We start from the raw sequence: 16303 nt of genomic DNA, 5'->3' as shown, positions 1-16303 counted from the left end.
GCAGCCACAGGGAATTTAGGGTCTTCCCGAAGCCCTGACGCCCTTCCCGAGGGGGGTCAGTGCCGGGGATGCCTCCCCGCGGACCCGGGATCCCCCCGGTCCTCCCCCCGTATCGATTCCAGTGCGGCGCTGGCAGCGTTTAGGCCGGGATTGGGGGATAATAGGAATATCATCTGGAGACAATTACCTTTGGAGCGCGCTCGCTTCTCCTCCCAGACACTGTTATTTGAGCAATAGGATCATTTGATTTCATATCGCACTAAATAACCCCCGGCCGCCGCAAATTGCCGCCTTCTCAAAAGCCACCCCTTGGAATAAATTGCACAGCGACTCCTTGGGCTCCAGCTTCTTCTTATTTTTTTTTTTTCCCTTATTTCCCCCCCTCCTTTTTCTCCTCTGCAGAACGGTATTTCAGAAGAAGCAGGGACAGAGGCCCGATGCTGTGGATAAACTGCGTCCAGCAAAGCTCCAGCTCCCTTAATAAGCTAAGCAACCAAGCCCTACCCGCACCGCTTTTCCTCATGTTCTTCTCCCCCTCCCTCAGCAATTTTTTTTTCTTTCTTTCTTCCTTTTTTTTTTTTTTTTTTCCCCCTTTTTCTTCTCCCCCTTTAAAGCAGTTTTTCCCCTGCCGGGTCGCACTGACTGCAGGGCTCGATGTGCCTTTAAGGCTCTGTCAGCGCTCGCCTGATAATCTGGTCATCGCCGGCCTCATTAGATCTGTATTAATGTCAGCCACGGATTGCTAATTAGATTTGCAGGATAAATGAAATTACCCGAGTGGGCGGTGTGGGAGGGGGAGTGCAGTCTCCCAGTGCTTCCCAGGATTTACGGGGGAAAAAAAATAAAAAAGGAAAAATAGAAGGGAAAGACATAATTTTATTTTTCATTCTTTTCTCCCTCCTTTCCCGTCCTGCCCCCTGAGCCCCATCCCCTCCTCAGGCTCCCCTCTGACAGCCACTAACCAAAGAATTCCCCAAACTGCTCCGTAGCTGGACCTGGGGGTTCTGCTAACGGAGCCCATCGGTGCCGCATCGGGTGCTCCGTGCCGAGGGATCCTGCTCATGGATCCCAGGAAGCAGCTCTGGGGTGAACAGCACTGCATTGCTGGGGTCTCACAGGGGTCGAGGGAGAGACTGATGGCATTATTCATCCTGTTTATTTATCCTTATTAGAAAATGGGATGAAAGAACAGGGCCCGGCGTCTGCCTTTAAGCACCGGCTGAGCAGCGCACACACAGCCCCAATTAAACACTGCCCGGACGAGGCCTTTCTCCATATTGGAAACCCAGCTCTGTTTAACGAGGACCAATTAAATCCTGCTTCATTTTACCTGGATCTCACAACAAATTCCTTTTCTTCTTCCCTGGTAATTACTGGAAGAATCAGCCCCGCTATAGGGGCAGGGAGAGCTCCCTGATAACCCACCTGAACCCCGGCTGGATTCCAGCAGAGCCAGGGGCCCCTTCCTGCCCCCAACCCCACCAAAATCCAGCTGGGATCAGCCCGGGCCTCCAGTCCTTTCCCACTTCAGCCCACCACGGTGCTGGCAGAGTGGGGCCCCTCCTGGGGAAGCATGTGGAGCTATTCCAGCCCGGCTCTGGCCTACATTCCCAGGCCTCCCCTGAGCACCCCACAATGTTAAAAACTGCACCCTGTCTCCCAGGGGACATCGCTGCAACTGGGACATTCAATTAAATAATCCTGGCCCTTTGCACCACAAATAAATGGCTTTTTTTCTTCCCACAAATATTTCCTTTCCCAAGTTCCCTTTCAAAAGGGAAAAAAAACCAACAACAACAAAGAAACAAAACCCCAAACTGGAGAACAACAGGAAAAAAAGGAGAGGGGGGGAAAGAAAAGAAAGAAACTGTTCTCCTTTCTTTTCCCTGTGTGCAGGGTAATTGATAGGCTCTATCAGAGGTCAGGATTTGCATAAGAATTAAGAGCAGTAAATTAATTTAATATTCCATGCACATCTCCAATTATTCCTGCAGACCTTTGTCTCCCCGGCTGGCAGAGAGAAGGTTCAGCTGCTCTTCAACCAAACAACATCTGTGCAGTTAATAATTTGATAAACAGCTCATACAAATAGTTTCTGAATTATCTGCCAAACCAATGACTATTCAGTTTGGAAACACTCGGCAAGGGCTGTGCCGGCGGCTTCGGAGCCCCGGCCCGGGGATTTGGCTGCGCCGACAGAGATTCACCCCGCGTATGCCTAAAATATCAGCAGCCCTCTGCAGCAAAATCCCATCGAGAACCATACGTGAAATAAGTTATTAGTAGTAATTAATAAGAGCCCACCCTGCCCAGTGTGTGCCCATCACCCAGAGAGGCTCGCATGTGCCACGGGGCCAGGCTCTGTCCCCCAGCTCCGGGCTCCAGGATGATCCATGTGGGGTCTGTGGCCCCATGAACTGCTCTCGCTGGGCTCTCGCAGCCCTTCAGCTGCTTCCTTCCCTACACAACTCCCTGGAAAGGGGCTGGGTTCTCCTGGCTGTCTCCTTGCCCCAGTCTCCAAGGAAGAACGGCTGACAGTAGCCCTGCTATATCCAAATTTCAGCCCAGCAAGGACAACCTGATTTTCTCTCAGGGAAACCCAGTTTTGCAATAAAATTGAGGTGGCTCCTTCCTCCTTACCCACATGGATGCAGAGGTCCAGCTCCAGGCTGGCCAAGCACCACCAGTTTAATTCACCCCCATGGGCTGTATGGGAAGATGCAGTGCTTGGCTGCTCCTGCCCTGGAGCTGTGCAGTGGTTGAGTCCCCATCCCTGGATGAGTTTAAAAGATGTGTGGCTGTGGCACCTGGGGACACTGTTTAGAGGTGGCCTTGGCAGTGCTGGAGGAATGCCTGGACTCAATGATCTTAGAGGGCTTTTCTAACCTTCACAATTCCATGATTCACTATCTGCATGGGCCGGGGTTCCTGCAGCACCTGCAAGCCTGACCTTAAGTTAGAGTGGCAAAGAACTCCACTGGTGATACCACTGCTCCTCACTCCCCTCAGGCATCAAGCAGCATTCTGAAATTAATAAAAAGTTGATTTTTAAAAGATTATGAAGTTCTCCAAGCTAAAGGAAAGGTTAATGCACTTCTCCGTAGTCATACAGCTTTCATGTCCGCTGTCATAAAGAGCTGATTGTTTTTTCTCCCATTTAAAAGAAATCCAGTAACAGGGACACAAACAGAAGCAAAGGGATGAGGTGCCAAATTTGGAGGGATGTCTGGGACTCGATAAACCACTGCAGGCTTAAGACAGCCAAAATAAGGCCAGATCCCCCCACTGGGACCATGGGGCAGGCCAGACCTGGTACCTTCCCCGGGGGAGGGAGATCCCTGCACCCTGGTGGAGATCCCACATTTGGGATTTGGAGCTCCCAGGCTCCATTCCCGCTGTGCCAGCCTGCGCTGTTACCTGGCTGCAGCGCCGCTCACTGTGGGGAATCAGCCCTCTGAATATTCAACACCGGCAGCTCCAGGGCTGCCCAGAGCCAGGGATTTGCTAGGAAATGGAAGCTTTTCCCCCTCCTTTCCAAAATTCACATCAATGCACTGTGTTGTCTCTGGAGCCTGAGGCTGGTTTGACCCAAGTGTGTGTTTTGCCTCAGCTCTAATTAAACAAACACATTCCAGTTTTTATTTTGGAAGCTAATTGTGCTGTTTTAAGGAATTCAATTCCCCCTTTTTCCAGCCCCCAATTCCCAACGCTTCATGTTGTAAGGAGGGAATTGAACCCTCAGCTGTTTTCTGTCACCCAGCACGGACATCCCTCCCTCCTGACGCATTCCTGTGGTTTGGCAGCCCAGGGCCTGGCACGGTGGGTTTTGGGACTGGGGAGATGCAATGCTGGCTCTGGAGAGCAGGATGCTGGAGATGTGGCTCTTTTGGGGCTGTGGGTTCACCCTTGGAGCCCTTTAGCCCTTCTGGTCCCTGGATTTAACCCCAGCAAGGAGATTTCAGCACTGACACTTGCCAAGGGGCGCTGGGCAACTTGATTAATGTTTGCAGAGCTCTGGGCAGAGAGTGCCACGTGTGTGAACATTTTATCATATTCCAGCTAGGCCACAGCCCCCACAGACATCCTGGCCCTGCCACATCAGCCACATCCACGGCTGCACGGAGTTTCCTTTGCCATCTCAGCCACCCTACCACCACCAGAGCTGAGGAGGAAAAATCAAAACCCCAGCCTGTGCAGACTTGTGGTGCCTGGAAGCCACGATCCCAGCACCGCTTTTTGGCACAGAAGATCTCTCTTTACGGACTCGCTCGTCAAGCTGCCGCGCCACTCTTTTCTTTATGGAGCCACAGAAGTGTCCGTAATGAGAGATTAAAATAGTAGTCGTGCCCCGTGATTTATTTTTGAAGTTCTCGCGTCTCCGCGTGTGTAAATACCCCAGGCTGCGGGCCGGGATAAATAACGCGGCGCAATATATTAACGAGGGAGAACACAAAGCGCCGGAAAGATGGAGAAGGGGGAAGGCGTTTGCTGGGTGGTAAGTTATGGGGCCTTTGGAGGCAGGGCAGGGGGAGGCTGAGCACGGGGGGGGGTCGCTCCTGCCTTCCCCCCACCGATAAATCAGCAGTCTCGCGGTGCCGGCGCCGGAATAAAATATGCCGGGTCCCTGTGGCGGGGTGGCACGCGGCGCGGGAGCGCGGGCCGCGCACGCTGACTGCAAATGGGGTGGGCCATCAGACGCTGCCATAAAACACCCCCTTGCCTCCCCCAGCTGATTATCAACTTCATGCATAGCAAATGACAGAGCGGGAGCGCCGGCGGCGCCTCCACCGCTGCCGAGGTAAAAAAAAATAAAATATTTACAGACTGACAGGCTAATGGACACTTTGCCAAAGAGCCGTTCGAAAGAAGTAGTAAATGGGCCCGTGCTGATGCAGGGCAGCGGGCCCGGTCAGGGATCAGGACACACGGCACCAGATCGGATAACATCTAATTGGCAGGTCACATCCAAATGAGTGTAGTCATGCATCATCCGGAAGGCTTTCTGCTGGTTATAAAGACACTTGTAAACAATTCAGCCGCTGAACATGGCAATAATATGTTGATCCGGCATGTAATGAGGTGTTCCTGGAATCAATAAACTAGTCATGAAGAGCAGGGAGCAAGGTCAGCGCCTGCCTTTTTGATGACCTTTGCTGGCTGGTGAGGACATCATATACTCTGAAGAGGACTTTTCTCATATTGCAGAAGGCGCCGAGTGTCAGAACTTCCATTCGCAGCAAGCAAATGAACAGCCGGGCTCTGCATGCTAATGAAGTCCAGGCTATTTTCCACCTTTTCATCTGCACATTATGCTCTTGACTTTGGAGAAGGTGGGAATTAGGTTGGACCCTCGTGTCAGACTGCCTGATGGCTCGGCTCCGGAAAACTGGTAATTGAAGCTGATGACTGATGCGGAGGAGGCCTGAATTTGGAAATAAACAGTTTCAAGCACTGCATGTCATTTCTAGAGAGACTGCTGAGTGAATGGAAATGAGCTCCGTTTCGCCGATCTAATGCAGTTTCTCAGCAGGAAAAACACTGTCTTTGAGACAACAATGCCAATCAGTGAGATTTAAATGTCCTGGCGATAATGTAAGGAATAGCACCTGCCTTGGCAAACAGCACTTAGGGAAATGCTGCTCCGTGCTGGGGCCTGAGACCTGCCTCCAACCCCCAGCACCAGGCTGGAGGAGCCGGGATGCGAGGCCAGCGGCAGGGACTGGTTGTTGCTACAGAAAAGCCACCGGTGACACTGAGGAGCGTGGCTTTGAGCAGCCCTGACTGAACCCAGTGCTCTCCGTGCCACGTGTGCCCCGCTGAACTGCTCCTCCCCGGCACGCCGAGGAGAAATCCTGCTGGCCTCAGCCCCACCATTGCTCTCCTTACCTCGTGCCAGCCCAGCTGCTGGCTCCACAGGGATGAAAAAATGGGGTTTCTAGACGAGGTACCCGAAGGCCAGTATGTTCAGCCTCGACTCTGAACATCCCAGCAGCTGGGAAACAACATTGGAGTGTTATAGACCCTCCCCAAGTCCTGCTTGGGGGTGTGGAATGGGGCACAGCCACTCGTGTGCTGGGGCAGAAGTAGTCTTGCTGAGGCTTCCAGGGCTTTGAGGTGTTTTCCTTCAGACACAGAATCCCGGACTGGCCTGGCTTGGAAAGACCTTAAAGACCTCATTCTACCCCCTGCCATGGACAGGGACACCTCCCACTATCTCAGGTCACTCCAGGCCCTGTCCAAGCTGGTCTGGAATGCTTCCAGGGATCCAGGCGCAGCCACAGCTTCTCTGGGCCCCATGTGTCCTCTGCAGGACCCCCCAGGCACAGGCGGGACCGGGACTCGCCCGCCCCACGTTTCCCCAGCAGCCACGCACCCACAGGACCATGCTGGAGGTACGAGGTGGGGTGTGCTGCAGGCAGGGGCTCCCCAGAACCCCTCATGCCCCCGACCAGAGGGGGTCAGTGTCCCCCTGGGCGGCCACATCCCGCTCCCCGCTGCCGAAAGCCGCTGGCTGTCCCCTGGAGGTGGCTGCATCAGGAGCGGGTGTGTTTGTGTAATAGTTTGCAACCCTTCAACATGAAAGGATGGAGACGGATGCGAGTTATTATTATGAAAATGAACCGAGCAACAGACAAAAATATTCAGGAGATGTAATCTGCTTCCCTACAATGCGCTCGCAGAGAAGAGCACTTGGCAGACAGGAGAGTCGCCGTCAGATACATTGCCTTTTGTTAAATTGCTTTTGCTCTGACAATGCCTTTTAAAACCACATGCAATCTTAATTTAAAATACCCAATACCTCAAGGTATAGGGGCCCAGTGCCGGTCTCCAGCTTGGGATTTGTCCAAAACTGTTCCCTCAGCTTAATACCGCTATTCCCCGTTTTAATCACGCACCAAATGTGGGAGCATGAATTTGCTTGTAAGAATCCATCACTAAAAATTAATGGGGCACAGATTGATTCCCACTTCAGTGTTGCCCAAGTCCCTGGAAGGTTTGCCCAAGGAAGGTCCCCTTCCTGAGGGGCAGCTTTGACACGCACAATGGGTGGAAAGCCTTTTTCATCCTTTTAGGAAATGGTTAATGGTGAGGAAATGCCAAATGTGGCAGGGCAAGACACTACAGCATTCCTATTTTCAGAGACAAAGTGGTGGGAAAAAACCCCCAAACAAACCAAGCAGCCAAACTTGCATGTTGCTGCTCCATGCTCCTGCCCTACTTCTGCCCTGGCAGGCCGTGCGTCACTCCTGGCACGGAGCACGATGTCTCCGTGGACTGAGGGTTTGGCTGTGGGTGCCAGCTCTGCACTGCTTCTCTCAGCACCGAGTAGGACACCCCACCACTCCCTCAGAGGCCCCTGGGTGCCAGATTTATCCTCTGCCCGTGGGAGCTGAGAGCCTCGAAGCGTGTGGTGGCATTTTGAGGCCATCCGTGAGGAAGGGCAGGTGTGTGTCCAGGCACGACTGGGCTGGCTCCAGGCTCAGCCCATCCATCAGAGCTCCTCTGGCCTCCCACCTCCACAGATAACCTCCTTCCCTATGCTAATTCCCTCAGAACATTATGCAGACTGTTTATATTTCTCTACAGCCAGAACAGGCTGCTGACACAAATCAGCCATTAGCCATTCACACTGAGGAGTCTCCGCTAATTGTGCAGAATGTAATTAGTGATTATGTAATATCTAAGCTCTTGCAACTGTCATTAATGTCCACTATTCACCAGAGATAGTTCTTACTGAATTAGGGAATGATTACTGCATGCTAAATCTACTTAATCCTAAATATGCTAATTAACACCGCCTGCACTTTAGACAGTGGTTAAAAGCACTAGTCACCTCAAAAAAGGCTCTGATACACCAGAACCCAAATTGCCTGCGAAGGATTTTCCCTCAAAAGGTAAATTTGTTTAATTAAATGCTGTAGTAAACTGTTGGGCACAGCCCTTGATTAGTGCAGCCCAAGGAGGGGCCTTCTGGAATGATCTTGTGAGGTGCCACCGCAGGGCAGCAATGTCATACAGCATCCCAGGTCTCCTGCAGCATCCCAGGTCTCCTGCAGCATCCTGGTCCAGGCACAGCCTTTCCCCCACGCCTGCCAGTGCTCCCCAACAGGCCTGACATGAGCAGGGCCCAATGTAAAACAGTTTTAAGGCTCTCCCTCCAGGATTTAAAAGGCTCTCCCTCCAGGATTAACCACCCCACTCCTCAGGTCATAAACAACAATATTCCTACAGGCAGATACAGGAGCTTCCCTCAATAAATTCCAGCTTAAATCCTAATTTGAAGATCAATTGTGTAATTTTAAGATTGATTGTGTAGAACAGACTTCAAATATTAAATGCGAAAGAAATGGGATAAACAGAGCAATTCTACATGTTTGAAAGGTCCCTTTCCAAGGCCTGGGGTGTTTAATGTATTCTGGGTTTCTGTGGAAAAAAAAGATATGGCTGTCATGAACCCCAGGATAACAGCAGCCTGTGATTTATGAAGATTCCTCCTGCTTATATATTTTAGATAAATAATGCCCCTGTGTGTCTCTCTGCACTCATTCATAACCAAAAGCTGCCCGGGCTGCACAGAGGTTCCTGCTTGTGTAGGAACCTTTGGAATCAGCTCAGAGGAACGGGATAACTCATGGATCAGACACGGAATAAGTCACGGCGTGACAAGGCCAGGAGTGCCCGGGGCAGAGCCACGGAGCAGGGGCACACCCAGAGCCAGAGGTGTGCTCCACACAGGAGCAAACAGAGCCAGAGGTGTGCTCCACCAGGAGCAAGCATGGCCCAGGGACCTCGGCTTGCCCGCCACCACCACCGCAATCACCACCGCCACGGAAATGAAAGAATTAGCCACACAATGAACCCCTAATTGCCTGGCAACAGCATTTAGGCCCCATTAGGTAGATTTGTAACTGCTTCCAGAGAAATAAACTCCTGTGTCATTAGATAACAAGGGAAGAAATAGGTTATTTCCTTTTTGAAAGGTATGAAAGCTTCCAATTGCCTGATGTACGTGCTCAGTAGATTATTTTCTGTCATCTCAGTTAATTGAATTTTACCCATTGCTCTTAGAATTCCTCCCTTTCGTGCAAGGTTAAAAAGTTCAGAGGAGTCATATTTTTGAACCGCGTCCATTTATCGCACGAGCCAACTCCAGCTGCACAGAGAGCGCCAGGAAAAGGGAGCAGCGGCCAACTGTGCGGGGATGGCAGCAGCATCCGGCCGGGCTGGCGTCGGATCATGGAAAAATGTCACTTTTCAGGCAGCCTCCAGCTGGGACACCGCCGGGAGGCACCGGAAGGGACCTGCTGCGAGCTCGGTGGCTGCTGTGCGGTGACTGCACCTCCTCCCCTGCGAAACCAAACTGGAGAGCCGGAGTTAAACTAATTCCTCAGATTGCCCTTGCCAGGGTGCCAGCTGGGGTGGAGTGCCACGTGCAGGAGCCAGACATGGGAGGAACCCATTATTCCAGCCCCGCTCCGGTGATGGCTCTGTTGCCCTGTGTCGCTCTGCCTGCCATCGCCAGAGGTGCCCAGCCCTCACTCTCAAGCAGCCCTCTCATTTCTGCCTTTCCAAAGCAAACTTAGGCAGACGTTCTTCATTTCTGAGTAAATCCAGAGCGTGTGTCATTCCCCTCATCATCTCTCAGGCTGCTGCTCTTAAACCTCACCAGCTCCCCCCAGTCACTCCCGAGAGGCAGCGGCCGTGGGGAGCTGAAAGCCAAACTTAAAACTTTTGTGAGGAGCTCTGGTTTGATGCTGTGGGACGTTTGCTTTGCAGACCAGCACCTCCCAGAACGAAAGGACTGGCTTGGCCATGGAAATATTACCGAAACCATCATCTGGTGACTCCAGAGCCACTTAATTTTAAACCCTTCTGAAAAGCCAGCTCCATTTTCTGCTTTGGTGGAGACCAATTCCCCGCACTGGCGTAGGAGAATAGATCAGCCCCGGCAGCGGGGCGTTGTTATCCAGCTCCCAACTATTATGACATAGTTTCTATCAGAGCAGTTTTCTTCTCAGCCAGTCGAGTGGAATGATCCCTGAAAGCCGTGGTTTGCGGCAGGGATGCTCTCGGCGCTGTCAGAAATCCGTGGCTGCCCACACGCAGGCCAGCAGCCGGAAAACAAGGATGTGGAAAAGGGCCTGCAAAGGCACTGGGGCTTCGAGGCACTGAGCAGGGGGGAAGCAGCAAAAAACCCAAGGATGGGAGGAAGAAAAATAAGTATGGAGAGACAAGTAACGTGGAGCAGCCAGGCCCAAGGAAACGCTCCTTCCCAAAGTCTATGAGGTGCTGCGTGTGTTGGGAGCCAGGCGTGCCTCCTCCCTCCTCCCTCCCCAGCCTGGGCACAGGGAAACCTCCTCAACACCACAGGGGCATCTCAAACCTCGGGACTGGAGAGGCCAGGCACTGCTCCTTTTCCCCAGGACTGAGGGATTCAGGACTGGGAGACCAGCTTTGGAGAGCTGGATGCCAATCTGGCCTCTTCTTCAGCTGGCTTATGGAACTATGCTGAGGACTGGAGAGGCCCCACATCACCTCCAGGCTCACGCGCAGGGCTCTGACCCCATAGGTGCATGGGGGGCCATTCCCCCTGTTTGGAGAGAAGGGGATTGGGATTCTGCTGGGCTGGGGCTGGTGGTCCCCAAAAACCATCCCTGGTGGGCTGGAGAGGCATCACAGACACCGGGGAGGGGGAGAAGATGGAAGGAAAGAGCAGGGCTGTGCTTTTCCACGCCGCCTTTTTGTTTTATTTGGTTTTAATTGCACCCCAGAGCCCCTTGTATTAAACATCCCTAATTAAGGAGGGCCAGGGAGCGGGAGGGCTGGCGGTGGTGGCCGGAGCAAGGCAGGAGGCCAGCGCGGAGCCCCTCCGCCAGCAGAGCGGTGCGTGGGGATAACCTTGTAATCTACAGAAATCTGGGAATTATGATGGATATTACATAAATCAACCCCCCTGTGTCAATAAGGAAAAAAACATTTTTTAAAGAAAAGCAGCTGATAATTAACCCTGAGAGCACGGGTTTAACCCAGATCACCTTGGGGAAGCGCCCGGACAAAGGCAAGCATTCATCCCGGCCTTTCTCATTTAAATAACCCGGCCTTCATTGGCTCCTGAGGGATTGCTCGGGAATTGCTAAACCGGAGGTTTGTTCGGGTTTGATGTGTAGTCGCATTGATTTCCCCCTCCCTCATCTTAATAAAAGGCATTTTATCGAGCCCTGGAGCGGGGCAGGGTGAGGCATCCCGCAGCTCCCGCCGGTCCGGCAGCGGGTGTTTGCCAGCCCACAGGAGCTCTGCTGACACCTCCGAGCTCATGGAGCTGGGGATGGCTCTGAGCAGCATCACCAGCCCGTTGCTCATTAGGAATAACCTAATTATTAGCAAACCAGCTTTGCCCGGAGAAGCTGTGGCTGTCCCTGGATTCCTGGCAGTGTCCAAGGCCAGACGGGATGGGGCTTGGAGCAAGCTGGGATTGTGGAAGGTGTCCCTGCCTGTGAAATGAGATGAGCATTGAGGTCCTTTCAACCCAAATCTTTCTGGGATTCTCTGCATTGATTTGGAGTCTGCCTTTTGGCTTTTTCAGAAGCCCATAGGATCATTTAGGTTGGAAAAGCTCTCCAAGATCAAGTCCAACCGTTCCCCCAGCACTGCCAAGGCCACCACTAACCCACATCCCCATGTGTCACATCCACCCATCTGTTAAATCCCTCCAGGAATGGTGACTTCCCCACTGCCCTGGGCAGCCTGTTCCAATGCCCAACAGCCCTTCTGGACGAGAAATTTTTCCCAATATCCAATCTAAATTTCTCCCGCTGCAACTTTTGAGGCCATTAATCCCACGGTACCACCTCAGACGAACACCTGGCCGGCCAGTTTTGCTCTCAAGGCACCCAGCAAACCTGCCAGCCCTTCACGCTGGTCAGACCAGGCCCCAGGGAAGCTTCTCCAGGCTGGTTCCTGCCACCCTACCCTAAAGCTCCTTGCTTTTCCCCTGCATCCATAATTCTTCACAGGGCAGCACCTGAAAACTCACATCAATCCTGGTCTTTCCTCTTGTTTTTCCTCTATCTGTGTGTGCGAGTGCTGGAACCGGGATAAAGCAGCGATAGCTCAGGGGAGAAAGCTTCAGGCTGGAGGGAGAGCTCTTTCCTCCCATGGCTGCTGCTGGAAAGCCTGGCAGGGATGTTCCTGCACATGGCTCTGCAGCACCCACACACCAACATCTCCCGTAGCCCACAGGGAGCTCCCTCTCCAGGTCAGACATCGCTGGCAGCCCCACCCGAGGCCGGAGAAGCCACGCACACAGCCCTGGCAGGGAGGACACACAACCTGCCTGCTCGCAGAGGGCTGCTGCCGGTGATGGACACATCCTTATTCGTAAGTATTTAATGTTTCTTAGGAAGCACTTCTAAAAGAAATTGGTATGTAATGACAGCACTCACTGGAAAACAGGCCGATTATAAAATGCACTAACTTATCTGGTATTCATTTGAAAAGTAAATGGATGCAAGTAAAGGTGAGAGTTCACTACCAATTCAAATATTTTGCTCTAACAGGCTCTAGCACTCCTACTTTAATTCAAGCAGAAGCACAAGTATGAATAATCAAACTGGATGATGCTCATCAAAACCTTTGTGCCTTGCACCATTTCAAATGGTCATTGAAGCTTAATGGCAAAAAATTTACATTATTCCTTTAATTTGTATTCTGTTCCTTCCTTCTGAGTGATGTGATTGTGATTTTCTGTTGCCGGCTGTATTATTTTGATGCAAATGTTATGTGCTGCTACAGTCCAATTTCCTGCTTCGCCCTCCCCTTTTCTTCCCCCAGGAAAGAAACGACAGCTAAAATAGTTCAGAATTGGGGAGGGATTCTGAAATAGTTCCTTAACTACCGCTCCCAATTAAAGCAAACAATGCAGGGTCTTGAAGCACCCTGAAAAGCTGAAAATTAATTATTAGCTGAAGGGGGAGGGAAGTGGCTTTGCTCCCCGGACCTTCAGAAAAAAAAAAAAGAAAAAAAAAAAGAAAAAAAAGAAAAAAGTGAGGGATCCCAATTCTGCCTACAAAAGAATTAGAAAAGAAAATTTGTAATTCAGTTAAAAACTCCTTTTGCTGGCACATAATCACCTAGGGATGAATGCTTTATTGAGAGGCATGGGGCTGCAAACCAAAGCTTTGAAAACATGAGGCCCCCGGGGTGCTCCCGGCACGTAATGTATGCACCGACTAATTTATTGCGCTGTGACTAATTTCCATTCCTTGTGCTCGGAGTTGCCTGGCTAATTACAGGGATGTTTTCTTAACTTGGGTAATTGCGCTGCCCGTGCGCCAGCCCCACGCTGGCTTTGATGCGCCCCCATGGGGTGGCTGCGCGGGGCACCGCCCTAATTAGATTGGCTGCCTTAATTAGGGGAGATGGATGTGGGGGTGCGTGGGGGTGGCGGTGCCCAGCTCCCCGCCATGCAGGCACCAGCCTGGAAGGGCAGCAGCATGACACCCAGGCCCAAGCTGGGCTCTTCCAAAACCAAAGGACATCCCAGCGTCGATGCCATCGCCCATCCCGTTCCCACCAGAAGGGCCAGAGCCAAGCTCCCGGCAGGAGCATCCCTCCAAACACACACGAGGGGACAGCCCCGTGTGCCTGTGTCCCCGCTGCTTTGACGCCTGCTCAGCCCATCTCCAAACCTTGGTTCTTTCTACGGCAGTCGCTCACGCGGGCACAGTTGTTATTAGACACATAATCACTTCCTTGAAATAATTTCAGCACTCAGCTCTAATAAAAAAGATTTCTTTGCAAGGACCCTTGGTGAAAGGGGCTCAGCGCTGCTCCCTGCACGGTGTGGGTCAATTGGGTTCTGCTCCATCCTCTCTCCAGCCCAACAACTGCCTTTCACCCACTGAAGAGTGGCCCAGGACACCCATCCAGGGCCAGCTTTGAATGCTCGCCTTAAAAAAGCTTGACATCTGAAATTCTGCTGCTTTACCCCTGCCCCAGCAAAGACTCAGTCAAGATCCTGGAAAATTAATATATTGGTTAAAACCCATCCCCTGGCAGGGAAGGCCAAGGGAAGGTGGCAAACACCTCAGTGCCAGAGGCACCTGCAGGGTGGTGATGATGGAACTGCGTGGGAAGCGTCGCTTCCCGCTGGGATGTGCCGGCCTCTCTGCAGGACTGGGCCACAGCCGCGTCACCCACACCCACAGGATCCTGGCAGAGAGATGCCAGGGAGAGGCCATCCGGCTGGAAGACTGGGCAGCACCAAGAGTCCCCAGGTTGTACCCAACCTATGGAATTCCAGCAGCGGGCTCTGACAGACCCTGCGCTTCTCCAAGGTGACTTAAACCCTCATCCAGCTGAAGATGCTTTCCTCCGTGAATTTGGGACCTCTGGCAGCTTGAGGAAACCTAGTCATTTTCCTTTTGTATTCAAACACACAAACCAAGTGTTTCAGCTCCTGTTCAAAGGTGGAGTGTGACCTAGTTTCACAGACAGAGACACCTGAGGGAAGGAGAAATTCAGTGTCTCTACCCCAAAGTGAATTGACACGGACACCCAGGCAGGAGTGGATCCAGCACCGTAGATTCTCTCCACGGCTGCCCAACCAGGCTCCGGGTGCAGCCCTCCAGCAGCCCCCTTCCCAACACACCAGCAGGCTGGAGGGCTTGGAACAGGTTTGGGAGCTTGGTTTGTTCACCAAGCCAGCTCCATGCGGCCTGTTGTGCAACGCCAGCCATTCCCGGGTGGATTTTGGAGCGAGGAGCCTGCGGCTGCCGGCACACGGCGCACGGGGCTCTCGTGGCCCGCCGGGCACCATGGGTGTGTGGGAGATGCTCACGTGTGTGAAGCATCTTCTCAGGCTCACGCTTGCTGTGAAAAAGGAAATAAAAAGAGGCTCCCCCCTCCAGCTGCCTTCAGCATCTCCTTTCTAATAACTTGGCATATTCACTTAATACAGGCCAGCTCCTTCCAAGTCGTTAGCGGCGGCGGGAGACACAGCCGGAACGCTGACCTGGTTTGCTTGCCAAGACAGAGCAAAGAGAAACCTTCACATAATCATTTCCAAACATTAAAATGGCTCCATTGTCATTATAGCTGAGAGATTGAATTCGCCTCATCAAAGCGGCGTATGACAGGTGACTCAATAGGCTGGTGCCAAGCGCGGAGGCAGGAGATTAGCAGGGCACTGATATCATTATTTCCGCCTATCACAGATTCGGCAGGGAGGCAATTGTAATTTCTGGGCTTATTAGTCTGCATTCGCAGGAAAAAACCTGGTGATAAACCTCAGTGTGACAGCCAGGCATTTGTGCAGCAAGTGCTGTCACAGTGACACTTGGAAAATGCCAATGTGGATACGTTCTCCTAATCCCCCCTAATGGAGGTTAAAGCCTGGCACAAAGGCACTCTTATCACTGATCGGGACACTAATAACATTTGCATTTTTAAGTTAAATATAGTAAGTAAAGAGTAAGTCTCCTCCTCTCGGCTTCGGCAATTAACTCAGCCTCCTCGGAAGGATGAAAGCCGAGCGGAGATTCCAGCCAGCCGGGCTCTCTCCCACGGCATTGGGTCAGCATTCCCAGAGCTCCCACCTCCACACTCTGTGCTCTCCTTGCATTGGGTCAGCATTCCCAGAGCTCCCACCTCCACACTCTGTGCTCTCCTTGTGGAGGGTCAGCATTCCCAGAGCTCCCACCTCCACACTCTGTGCTCTCCTTGTGGAGGGTCAGCATTCCCAGAGCTCCCACCTCCACACTCTGTGCTCTCCTTGTGGAGGGTCAGCATTCCCAGAGCTCCCACCTCCACTCTCCGTGCTCTCCGTGTCCCGGGATGGGACCTGGCAAAGCGAGGGAATGCTGGCTGGTGGGGGCTGGGGCTGAGTAGGGCTGCTGGCCCAGGGCTACCCTTTCCCCCAGCAGAGGAGATCCTTCTGGGGTTTTTACACACTTTTACAAGTGGTTTTGCTTCGGATGGTCAGAACTCTTAGGGGTTTTTTTTTCCTGCCCCATGGTGCCAGCTGGGCTTGGGGCTCCTGTGGGAATTCCTCCCGGACACGAGCCCAGCACGTGTGCCACGGACATGCACACACACGCTCTCCACAGGAATTTCTTAAGGAAAAGAATAATTACAGGTGGTAAACTGTTACTTTTCCACATTTAAATAAGAGACCAATTAAGAAGACTATGTAATTCAATTCTGGAGTGAGTGCCACTGAATTCAATTTGTTTCAGGTCAATGAATATAATGTGAAGTTATTAACAAAAAGGTCAGGGACTGCATATAAAATATACACACATGA

The 16303-nt window shown here is 52.2% G+C and overlaps 1 long non-coding RNA gene across 7 annotated transcripts in view; it reads right to left on the bottom strand.

Moving 5' to 3' along the window:
• Positions 1 to 16303, bottom strand: part of LOC119699796 — a 68565-nt gene that overhangs the window by 4398 nt on the left and 47864 nt on the right. For 2 of the 7 annotated variants that reach the window (XR_005256538.1, XR_005256539.1), the window contains exon 5: positions 188 to 5422. The exons of the other annotated variants lie outside the window; for them this stretch is intronic. This is a non-coding gene — a long non-coding RNA (uncharacterized LOC119699796). The remainder of the gene's footprint in view (positions 1 to 187; positions 5423 to 16303) is intronic. 7 annotated transcript variants of the gene reach the window in all.

Source organism: Motacilla alba, chromosome 3 (assembly GCF_015832195.1).
Source record: "Motacilla alba alba isolate MOTALB_02 chromosome 3, Motacilla_alba_V1.0_pri, whole genome shotgun sequence".
NCBI classification, from domain to species: Eukaryota; Metazoa; Chordata; class Aves; order Passeriformes; family Motacillidae; genus Motacilla; species Motacilla alba.
Note: the sequence above shows the minus strand (reverse complement) of the source record. Positions and strands in the feature narration are given on the sequence as shown.